The sequence below is a fragment of the Megascapheus bottae genome, unplaced genomic scaffold, assembly GCF_031878675.1.
Source record: "Megascapheus bottae isolate mThoBot1 unplaced genomic scaffold, mThoBot2.hap1 HAP1_SCAFFOLD_43, whole genome shotgun sequence".
Taxonomy (NCBI): domain Eukaryota; kingdom Metazoa; phylum Chordata; class Mammalia; order Rodentia; family Geomyidae; genus Megascapheus; species Megascapheus bottae.
The window spans coordinates 343,727-355,499 of record NW_028327392.1 but is presented as its reverse complement, the minus strand read 5'-3'; the positions used below and the strand labels follow the sequence as shown (position 1 = coordinate 355,499).

At 39.4% G+C, this 11,773-nt stretch overlaps 1 long non-coding RNA gene across 3 annotated transcripts; it reads left to right on the top strand.

The window, feature by feature from the left end:
* The first annotated feature begins 223 nt into the window (after nucleotides 1-223).
* Nucleotides 224-10,114, top strand: LOC150039934 (uncharacterized). Of its 3 annotated transcripts, none has more exons than XR_016534157.1 (4): nucleotides 224-325; nucleotides 2,251-2,314; nucleotides 8,588-8,752; nucleotides 9,245-10,114. It is a non-coding gene; the product is annotated as an uncharacterized LOC150039934 (long non-coding RNA). The 3 variants fall into 3 exon arrangements; XR_016534158.1 differs by having other exon boundaries at nucleotides 224-350; XR_016534156.1 differs by lacking the exon at nucleotides 224-325 and adding an exon at nucleotides 360-643.
* Nucleotides 10,115-11,773: the final 1,659 nt, after the last annotated feature.

Genomic DNA, 11,773 nt, shown 5'->3' with positions numbered 1-11,773 from the left:
GGTGCAAGAGCTATTTCGTGGCAACCAGCTGGTTTTCACCCATCTTCTTCCAGATGGTTTACCAGAGTTCGGCTGGCTCTTGCTCAACTGACCTTCCCTCAGAGCTCAGTGAGGATGCCCCTACCAGCTGGGCTGGCAACCTGCAGGTGGACTGCAGTCCATCCAAGCCCCGCCCCGCGGCCCCACCCACCCGCGCTTAGACACGCCCCTCCTGCCCAGAGGACCATGGGAGCTGCTTGCCTGGAATCCCTGTGGAAAGCACAGTTGGAGGCCAACGGACAGGGGCTCTTGGTAGACCTACTAAAGGAGCATTTGGAGTTTGCTCGTACATTGACTTTAACTTAAAATATGTACTTTATTTATAATTTAAACGTTTATTTATATATAGTTTACTTATAACTAATAATTTGTTCATTCATTTTGGGGAGTGGGTCCTGAACTGGGGTGGGGAAAGGTCTGGGTTTTCTTGCTCACGGTTAGTGCTATACCATTTGAGCCACACTACTTATGGCTTTCTGGTGGTTTATTGAAGTCTTATGGACTTTCTTGACTGGGTTGGCTTCAAACCATTATCCCGAAGTCTCAGTCTGCAGAGGAGCTAGGGTTACACATATGAGCCACTAACAAATGATAGATAATAAAGGTAAGCTTAGAAGGTAGATCCAAGGAATAATTACAATAGTATATTGAATTAGCCTTTTTCTTTATAGGTCAAAAGTTACCTTGTAAATTGACCATTTTTTATCATCAAATTCTATAAATGCCACAGAATGGGGTTCCATAATGAGTTTCAATAGGGCTTACAGGAGGAAGGAAATGATAATGAAGCTCACTCAGAGACAATGTACTAGATCCAGGAAAACAAAGTTTGTGTATAGAAATGGCTATGGGAAAATGAAGAACAACATTTTTTTCCTAGAAATGTAATAAATTATTCCCTTAGGTGTCACTCTTAATGTTGAGAAAGCTATTTGGAAAGAGTCTGATCACTGGACCAAAATACAATCTTAATTCTACATGCTCACAAGGCCATTCCTTTCTGATCTTGTCAGGGAAAATAAGACAGTATAAAACTCCTTACCAGCAGGAAAGGGAAAACCATCTAAGGAAATATTGTCCATTCTGAGAGTTATAGATACAGTGAAAATTTGATAAAGAATTAAGCTAACCTCAAAGAATGTTAGTGTGGGCATCTAGGAGGAAAAGGAATCCTTAATGAAGGTTACAAATGGTAGACTAAGTCTTTAATGAGGAAAAGACTTGCCAAAGTAATCGAAGAAATACTTTGGGAAAATACCTATTGTTGAGGTGAAAGAAATTGGAACAAGGTGTTTATAGGTTATTCATGTGAAGTACACAATAACGTGCACTTTAAATTTGCTCATTTTGGTGTTTTTTTTTTTGCCAGTCCAGGGTGTGGACTCAGGGCCTGAGCACTGTTATGTGGTAACTAGGAATTGAACCTGGGTCTTCATGCATGCTAGGCAAGCACTCTACCACCAGACCAAACTCCCGGCCCCTCATTTTGGTATTTTTTTAATGGCAGTCCTGGTGCTTGAACTCAGAGCCTGGGCATTGTCTTGAACTTTCTCAAGGCTAATGTTCTACCACTTGCGCCACAGCACCACTTCTACCTTTTTCTATGTACATGGTACCAAGGAATTGAACCCAGAGCTTCTTGCATGCTAGGCAAGCACTCTACCATGAGGCTATACTCCCAGCCCTCATTTTGGTATTTTGTGCCTCTCTGTCTGTGTCTCTCTCTCTCTTTGTCTCTCTGTCTCTGTCTCTGTCTTTTGCCAGTCCTGGGGCTAGAACTCACAGCTTGGGCATTGTTCTTGGGCTTTCTCAAGGCTAGCACTATATCACCTGAGCCACATCACCATTTCCAGCTTTTTTTCGGTGTATGGGATACTGAGGAATTGAACCTAGGGCTTCATACATGCTATGTGAGCACTAGACCATTAGAATACTACTGCTCCCAATTCCAGCCCTACTGTTTCTTTTTATTCTGCTAGCTTACTTGTGTCAAATTAACAACCAAAATGTTTCTGTGTGTTCATCTTACATGATACTCAGTATATATTTAAATGATGAAGATCTAGGTCACTGAAGTAATACCTGAAGGAAAAATAAAAGTATTCCAATAAGAATTACATTGAACACCTGAGGAAATATACTTTTGTTATTTCTTATTTAAGGATCAGTGTTTCTTTTGCTGTAAATACCATGATTTATCTGACTTTACAGGATGTGATTCAGTATATTGCATCAGAAGAGCAAGACAGTTGTGAGGAAACATATCCAGCCTTTGGTATGTTCATTATTTATATTCTATCTTCTCGTATAAGTGGGTTTTGTATTTTCAATAATATAGCCAAAGGAATTTACTTCCCAGACTACCCTGAACAATTAATAGGTCAAATCAGCAACTGCTATAATTATTTTTGCAAGTATGAGTACTTACTAAAACACTTAAGAAATATCAGCATCATATTAAGTATGATCTTTAGAGTTATGCTCAAAATGTGTGATTGATTTGTGCTTCTGATAATAAATATGCCTCATGTGATAAAACTTTAAATCCAAATCAAAGACTGACTAATTAGTCAGAATTAAGAATCCTATTTTGTCATTAACCCTTAGCTTCTTATCAAAGGGAAATAATTCTTAATGGCTCCCAATTCATAATTTCATATTAAAATCATTAATGCCAAAGACTGGAGCAGAAATATATCATGTGGTATGCGTGCCTTCCATGTGTGGCTTGAGGGAGAGAAGAGTCTGACATGTGTCTGAAGGAGATGATTGGAAGGGTGCTGAATATTACAAAAAACCCAGAATATTTCATTTTAATGAATTGGATCAGAAAATACAACCACATTTTTATAGACTGATATAAATATAGCTTAGCATAGATTCACACTGGACTTTCTGCTGTGAGTATACACAGATGAAAGACCCTGTATAGACTATAACCAAGTGGAAGAAAACCATTAATCCATATATCCAATAGAAACTTAGAAATCATGGCTTCATGCCATGTTAAAATTGTGTTGTGTATTCAAAACTGAATCAGTTTCCCTTTCTGAATAGTTACCTATGGAGACACCATCAGGAAACAAACCATGCATGTTTGCATTGTATTGACATGACAGAGAAGGAATCTGTCAGCAAAGAATTTTTAGCTCTAGAACCCCTTCCAGTGAAGATGTTGAGAAGGATTTACATTTCCTTTGTTCCTGAGATGGAAGCCAGAAGGAAGAAAATTCCCTACTCAGACAACAGGTTCCCTAATATGACATTGATCCTCCATGGAAAGAAAGCTGACAGACGAGTGAATCTCTAGGAGGATCATCATCCAGGGAGATGAGCAGAGCATGCCTAGGTTCATCATTTTATCCTGACAGTCAGGGGCTGAGCAGGTGTCAGCTAGAAAGATACCATTATCCTGGCATCTACATTGTTATAATGAACAGAAAGGAATGACAGCGGGAGGACAAGGAGATTTCTCACATTTAAAAAGCAGCTCTTCTTGGGCTAGGAGTTTGGCCTAGTGGTAGAGTGCTTGCCTAGCATGCATGAAGACCAGGATTTGATTCCTTGGTGCCACATACACCGAAGTGGTGTTTTGCCTCAAGTGGTAGAGAACTAACCTTGAGGAAAAAGCCTAAAGACAGTGCTCAGGCCCTGAGTTCATGCCCCAGGACTAGCAAAAAAAAAAAAAGAAGTAACTCTTCTTACCATATACAGCTTATACTTTTGTTAATCAAGAGTCTGGGAATTGGTAGGTCCAAGTTCAAAGCCAACCCATCACAAAAGTCTGGGAGACTCCCTATCCACAATAAGTAGTAAAAAAAGGAGGCAGACAGTGTACCTCATGAGATAAAGGCCAAGTGTGGTATAGAAAGGCGAGAAAGGGTAAGAGAGGTCCTCAGTTTAAAGGCTGAAACCAGCTAAATCTGAAATCCAAAGGAAGAAAGATAAAGGGATTAAGCAAGCAACTGTCCTTTTGCCTTTTTTTTAAAGCTTATTATACTTTTTTTATTCACAGAGGAAAGCTGTAAATGGTATTTTCTTCTGTTTTGGGCTGTTGGGCTTGGATTCTGGGTTTGGGTGCTGTCCCTTAGCATTTCAGTTTAAGGCTACTGCCCTACCCCTTGGCCACAGTGCCATTTCCCATTTCCTAGTGGTTAATTGGAGAGAAGAGTCTCACAGTCTTCAGGGTCTTTAGTGCCTGATCTGGCTTTGAATAGAGATTCTAAGATCTCAGACTCCTGAATAGCTAAGATTACAGGCATGAGACACTGTGCTTGGCTGTAGTTCCTTCCTTCCTTCCTTCCTTATTCCTTTCTTTCATTCATTCTTTCTTTCTCTTTTCTTCCTTTTTGTTTTTTGCCAGGCTTACGACCTGAACTCAGGGCCTGAATACTGTCCTTATGTTCTCAAGGACAGTGTTCTAGCCCTTGAGCCACAGCACCACTTCCACCTTTTTCTACGTATGTGATACCGAGGAATCAAACATGACACGTGATATGGGATACGCAAGCACTCTTACCAATAGGTCAAACTCCTGGCTCAAACATAGTATTTAAAGCTAATGTACAATCTAAAATATATCAACAACTCAAAAAATTGAATCACTCCAAAACTAATCTCCAAAGTAACAACCATCCCATTAAAAAATGGGCCAAAGTCTTAAAGAGAGTCTTCTCTGAAGAAGAAACAAATATGGCCTATAGACACATGAAGAAATGCTCAACATCTCTGGTCATAAAAGAAATGCAAATCAAAACAACTCTAAGATTCCACCTCACTCCAATTAGAATGGCCAGGATCAGGAAAACGAATAATAACAGATGCTGGAGGGGATGTGGCCAGGAGGGATCACTACTACACTGTTGGTGGGAGTGCAAACTCGTTCAACCACTATGGAAAGCAGTGTGGCAGTGCCTCAAAAGGCTAAACATAGAACTCCCCTATGACCCAGCAATTCCACTACTTGGCATTTACCCAACCATCCAGAAACAAGGGCATACTAAATCCACTAGCACAACAATGTTCATTGCAGCACTATTCACCATAGCAAAGATATGGAACCAACCTAGATGTCCCTCAGTTGATGAGTGGATCAACAAGTTGTGGTATTGTACACAATGGAATTCTATGCTGCTGTCAGAAAGAATGACATCACCCCATTTGAGAGGAAATGTAAAGACTTAGAAAAAATCATATTAAGTGAAGTAAGCCAGACTCAAAGGAACTTGGGCTCAATGGTTTCCCTCATTCATCATAATCAGTAGAAACCTCGGGCTCTACTAGCAGAGATCTGCAATAGAGCAAAATCTTGATATGTAAGGCCATATAGTATGAAGCTAATTGAAAGGACCTCCAGGATATTGAAACAAAAGCGATATAACGAATGATTGTTGTCCTTAATGTACTATGTTGTCTCTCATCTCCTTTGCTGTCCCTTGGGTACCTCATATTGTTACAGAATCTCACTTTGTTATCTGATATATTGAATTTATTTGTATTTGGTTATTTGAAATTTGATAGGGAAGGGGGGAAAACCAAGACGGGTGGGGGGTGTGGGGGGGAGGGTAATGGGTACCAAGACATGTGAAAGGGTATCAATGTATGTGAATTAATGCACCTTCTATCTGGCAAATATCATGTAACCCTTTTATTAATTACAATAAAAAAAATTAAAAAAAGAAAAAAAATAAAGCTAATGTACAGAAGAAAATTTCCATTGAACTCTCTCACATGATTTACTGCTTTCTTGCCAGAGAAAGCTTTTCCTTAATAAATAGATTAATACCCTCTTGGGTCCTTTTGTATGTAGGAAAATACTTGTTTTTCTTCTTGTTGGTGTTGCTTGTTGGTGATGATCCTATGGCTTTAACTCAGAGCTGGGCACCTACATGTTTTTGCTCCTGGTTAGCACTTTCCCATTTGAGCCACAGCTCCACTTCTAGTGTTTTTGGAGGTTTGTTGGAGATAAGTCCCATAGACTTTGATTCCTAAGCTGATTTCAAGCAGGGATTCTGAGACCTCGGCCTCCTGAGTAGTTAAGATTACAGTTGTGAGCCACTAGAGCCCAGCTGATGATACTTTTTCTTTTGCTTAATTCAGTATTAGGATCCCTCTGATTATATCAATATCATCTTTTGAGACATAAGCAATTTTTCTTCTAGAAAGTGTTTTCATATTTTATTTCTAGCCCAGTGAAGATATTAGTACTTAAAATATGTATTTGATACTCAACTATAGTAGTTTAAGTTAAATAAAGAATAAACACAAATATAAAAGCTCTGATTTTCTCTGTATGATGATTTCAGTGTGCAAGATGGAGTTTTAATATCTGTGAAAACTACTTTTATTTCCTCTGGCATCTGTTAAACCACATCTTGTAATTTTTGGGGGGTGAGTCATGGGTCTTGAACTGGGCCTGGGCACTGTCCCTGAGCTCTTCAGCTCAAGTTTACCACCCTACCCTAGGTGTTGTCCTTGAGTTCTTCAGCTTCCCTACTCTTGAGCCAAGCCCCACTTCCCGCTTTCTAGAGATTAATTGAAGATAAAGTGTCTCAAGTCCTTTTGTTCTGGGGCTGGCTTTGAACCTTGTTCCTCACATTTCAGCCTCCTGAGTAGCTAGGAGCTGATGTAAACACCTGAGAGCCTTTTATTGCAAGCTTGAGCCTGGGCTCCTAATCATCAGCCACACAGCAGGTTAGAATTGAGAGCCCCGACCCTTCAGTTAGCAGGGTTTTTTTTTTTAGTAATTTGACCATAAGGCACAAGCTGGCCATATGCAAGAGGCCAATAAAATTGTAACATTTCCACCTGGTTTCTTGCCTTTGTTCTTCTGTCAGGAATTTACAGCCCACAGCTTACTCAGGAAATTAGGGGGAAATCTAGAGAGGGGTCTCTTCAGTCTACTAGATTCCTTCTTTTTTTTTTTGCCAGTCTTGGGCTTTGAGCTCAGGGCTTGAGCACTGTCCTTGGACTTTGTCAAGGCTAGAGCTCTATCACTTGAGCTTCAGCACCACTTCTGGCTTTTTTGTATATATGTATGTGGTAACGAGGAATTGAACCCGGGTCTTCGTGCATGCTAGGCAAGCACTCTACCACTAGGCCAAACTCCCAGCCCTAGATTCCTTCTTAGAGAGGATACTTTCTGGCACTAATTTGATCACTGTGTGTGTGTGTATAGTAAGGCTTGAAATCCAATCCTCAAAAACTTGCTTGGTTGTTTACTTATGGCTGGCTCTGTACCACTTGATCCTCTACTTTCTAGTTTTTTGATGACTAACTGAAGGTAAAGTTCTTCTATATTTACCTACCCCTGGTAGCTATGAACCAAGATCCTCTGAGCCTCTTGAGTAAATAGGATTATAAGAGATGAGCTACTGGCATGCATATCTATTGGCATGGGGTTTCTTTCTTTTATTCACTTGTAAGAAATGTCAGAGGAAAACAAATGACTTGTAATTAGGACTACTCAGATAAAACACTGATGTTTAACACATGGGTTAACATTCGCTATGCTCATCAACCTTCCGTATGATTTCAAACTTTTATCTCTGTAATGTGTAATTAGATTTCTTGAGCCCTATTTTTGGCAATAATTAGATCACTTACAAGAAAGTTGGTTCTTCCTCTCTTGGTTTTATAAATTTTTGGATATTTCAGGGCAGGATTTATGGAGTGTTAATTTTGCCCTGCTGTAGCAAGGCATCTCTGATGTCCTCTGTTCTGTAAAGACATCACTTCCTGGCAGTGTGTGAACAATAGGTAGTTTCCTGTCATCTCTTCATGTGTTTTATTCCTCAATGTCAGGCTCCTTTCTGAACACACGTGATCCACTGCTCCGTTACATATGCAAGGGGGTCCTGTGTAGCTCTCCTGGATTTCCCTCATACCAGTCTGAACTCTCCAGTGCGCTGTCACGTGACACTCATCCTCCTCGCTTCCATCAGCCTGTTTTACTCACCATTGCATCTTGGGAACCTGGAGTGTGCACCACCTAGCTCCCTTCTTTCTTTGCCTTGGTCTGTGCATTCACTGACTCCATTCTCTCAAATAGGTTGTCTTCAAAGTGCTTTAATGTGGTTTGCTTGAATATTTTTGGATTGGCTTCATACAGAAACAGAGCTCAGTGCAGCTTACTCCACCTTAGGTAGAAACAGACTGCCATGAAGCATCAGTAAATATTGTAGACTGGATAAATGCCAGTTCATATTCTCTCTTCTTGCTTCCTTTTTAGTGTTTAGCTATCAATGTAGCTATTTTCTTCTGGAAAGTACTCCTGTGCCTAAAGAAGGTCAATTCCTAGGAGAAAATGCATTTTATTCCAGCATCTAGTGAATCGATAGTGGCCATTTTTCTGCCTTTCCATTGCCCTAGTCTCTAAGCTAACCCAGAACAAGGATGTAACTCATCTACCTGCAGATCTTCATGTAGTTGTTTCATGAAGTAGAACCTCTTTATGCACTTGGACAGAGAGTGGATGAGAAAATATGTGTTCCTTTATAATAAAAAGATAACCCAACCTGACATAGCTTTTTCCCTTGTTTTCTTTCAGGTTGGTTATTTCAGCCAGAATGCACTTCATTCATATGTAAAATACATATGAGAATATGCTTGGGAAATATGTGGAGATGCCAAGACAAGGAGCAAAAAAAAAGCAAAGAATATGTTATCACAGTTACAGTGTGAAGAACAGGAAGGAGAATTTTGTCATTTTGAGGTAAATGCCTATCTATATGTAGTGTTTGACAGTTTGGGACAAGTTAGTTTACCACTGATACATGTAATGATTAAAGGCATATTTCTTAAATCACAATTTTAATGACTTCCTAAAAGGAGAATATACTGAGATCTCATTGTAAAGCAAAACATTTTGAATATGTTATTTGTTGATGCTGCCAGAAAAAATATTCTGTATATAAATAATTTTATATGTTCCTATTTAATTACTTTCAACAAATATTTTTATGTAAAGGATTATAAAATTAAAACATGAGTTGATCAATATCTCAAAAATACTCATAGAAAGAATCTTCATTCACAGCTCCTCAGCACTCAGCCATGTTATGACATATTTCCAATATTACTAACACTATGGATGCAAAGGCATTTTTCATTTATTCTTTTGTTCTGGTTCTCAGAAATGCAAGTTCCTTAGGAGTTCTTTATTGACTAATGAAATGCTGGTATTTGTCCTTGGCAAACCTCACAGGACTGTGGACAGCATGAAGGAGGCCATTGAAGGAATTTCCTTGGTGATTGCACACACTCAGTCTCTTGCCCATACTCCTGTCACAAGGCCTAGCAGCGAGGGCTATTCTACAGAAAAACTTCCACATGTTGCAGAATTGAAGGGAAGTTTCTCTCCTGGAGAAAACCATGTGACTTCTTCCTCAAATGCATACACTTCAGTTGCGAGCCTGGACCAGTACCTGAGCAGGGTCAGTTGCGTCAATGTTTTCCACTGGCTTGCGGTATTTGAATGATTATTCTTCAGTTTTTGACATCCTGACTTGTTTGACTGCCTTGTATGTATTCAGTTAAGATTGCTACCATTCAGTGTTCATAAAAGAATTGGAGATCTTGGCATTTTTTAAAACCTCTAGGTCTCATTCTGAATTGCTACAGGTTTTTTTTTTTTTTTGGTCATGGGACTGGGTGTTGTCCCTGAGCCCTTTCAGCTCAAAGCTAAAGCTCTTGCCCTACCCTGGAGCCCCAGTGCCACTTCCGATTTTGTAGTCGTTAATTTGAGATAAGAGTCTCATTGACTTTAGAACCTGAGCTGGATTTGAACCGTGATCCTCAGATCTCAACTTCCTGAGTAGCTAAGATTACAGGCAGGAGCCATGGTGCCTGGCCAGCTGTTTTTGTTTGTTTGTTATTGTTATGTCTTTTTTGTTCACAGTGGGGCTTCCAGTATCCTCCATACTTGTGTTCTCCATTCATGGGATAATTTCAACAGTTGCTCTGACTTTATTAATGTTTATCAGATAGTATACTGAAGAGCATTTTATACATGTCCCATACCTTCTCTTGTCATGTCCTCACTCCCCACTTCTGCCCTTACCGCAAAAGGTCCTCTTGTACATTCCTATTATTCATCTTTAAAATCTAGATTTACAAAATGGAGAGAAGATGTGACATTTGGCTCTCAGTGTGATGTATTTGGCTTAGCATGATGAGTTCTCCTGTCCATTGTCCTCATAATGATTTCACTCCATTTTTAGAGGAGACTCATTCCTCATTTTGTCCACATATAGCAGTTTTGTATATACTCATTGATGAGTAGGCAATAGTTTTGATTCCTGTGTTTCAACATTTTTGCTGTTGTTGTTGTTGTGAGACCAGAACTCTGGGCCTGGGCTCTTTCCCTGAGCTCTTCAGCTCAAGGCTAGGGCTCTAACACTTTGAGCTTCAATGCCACTTCCGTTTTTCTGGTGATCAATTGGAGAGTACTGTGCCATGTACTTCCTGCCTATGCTACTTTGAACTGTGATCCTCAGATCTCGTCTCCTGACTAGTGAAGATTGCAGGCGAGAGCCACTGGTGTCCAGCTTCAACTCTTTTGAATAGTGCTAAAATAGGCACAAAGGTACGATGAGAAAAGTTATGTTTTGTGTAACTTGACTCCATAAGGATATGGGAATTAGCATATTTTAAGTTTCTGTGGAAGCGGCATCTGAACTGGTTTGGAAATGAACACTGATGTCTAGACACATCACTGGCCATGCTCACCACCTGCGTGATTTCACCTCGCGAAACCTGATTGTCCTGCACCATCTCAAGCTTACCCTCCATGCTGGAGCTCATATGCTTACAATTAAATGTCAGCAAATAATTTTATGGACCTGTAAACTTTAAAAATGAACTCTGTTTCATGAATAAAATTGTGTCAATAAAATTTGTTCAAACACAAAATCTTTTTCTATGTGGTTTTGTTATTGTAATATATAGTGGGTTTACAGTTATATTTGCCAGATAGTAGGCGCATTACTTCTCACACACTGATACTCCTCATGTTTTTGTCCTCATTCCCCTTCCCCACCCGATCATCTTGTTTTATCCCCTTCCATTTCTTATTTCAAATAAACAATAAATGTATGTACATTATGCCTGGCAACAAAGTCAGATATTGTAATGATATGAGATTAACCAAAGGGCAACAAAAGAGAAGAGAAATAACATAGTACATTAAGAACAATAATCACACAAGATAAAGCTCTTGTTTCCATATTCTGGAGCTCCTTTCATTTAGCCTCATCCTATATGGCCTTATGTATCTAGGTTTTGTGCGATTGTAATCCTCTACCAGGAGAATCCTAGGTGCAAACACAAAATCTCTAAATTGTAATTTTCTTGACCACACTTTCACATTAATTTTTTTAAATAACATTTATTGCTGTAAGTCTTTTGGGTGTGATGGTAGATTTCACTTAAGTTCTAAGCAAATAATTGGATTTTACTATGCTACAGGTCAAACTTCCTGTGCCACACTTGTGAGCTCTATACCTTTGTCTTTAAATTCTCACTGCCTTGCCATCACTAGAATGCCTGCTGGATAAGTGAATATTAATAACTTCTATGTTAGGTATTGTGGGAAACCAATATGAGTCTGGGGTCTAACAGAGTTATACTCGAAAGGCCTATATTGAGGACAAAGGGTGAAGAGTACAATCTGCCTGCCTTTATGCAAGGGTGGAGTAACCTTTTTGCCTAAATTCTCACAGGTCATGACAATGTG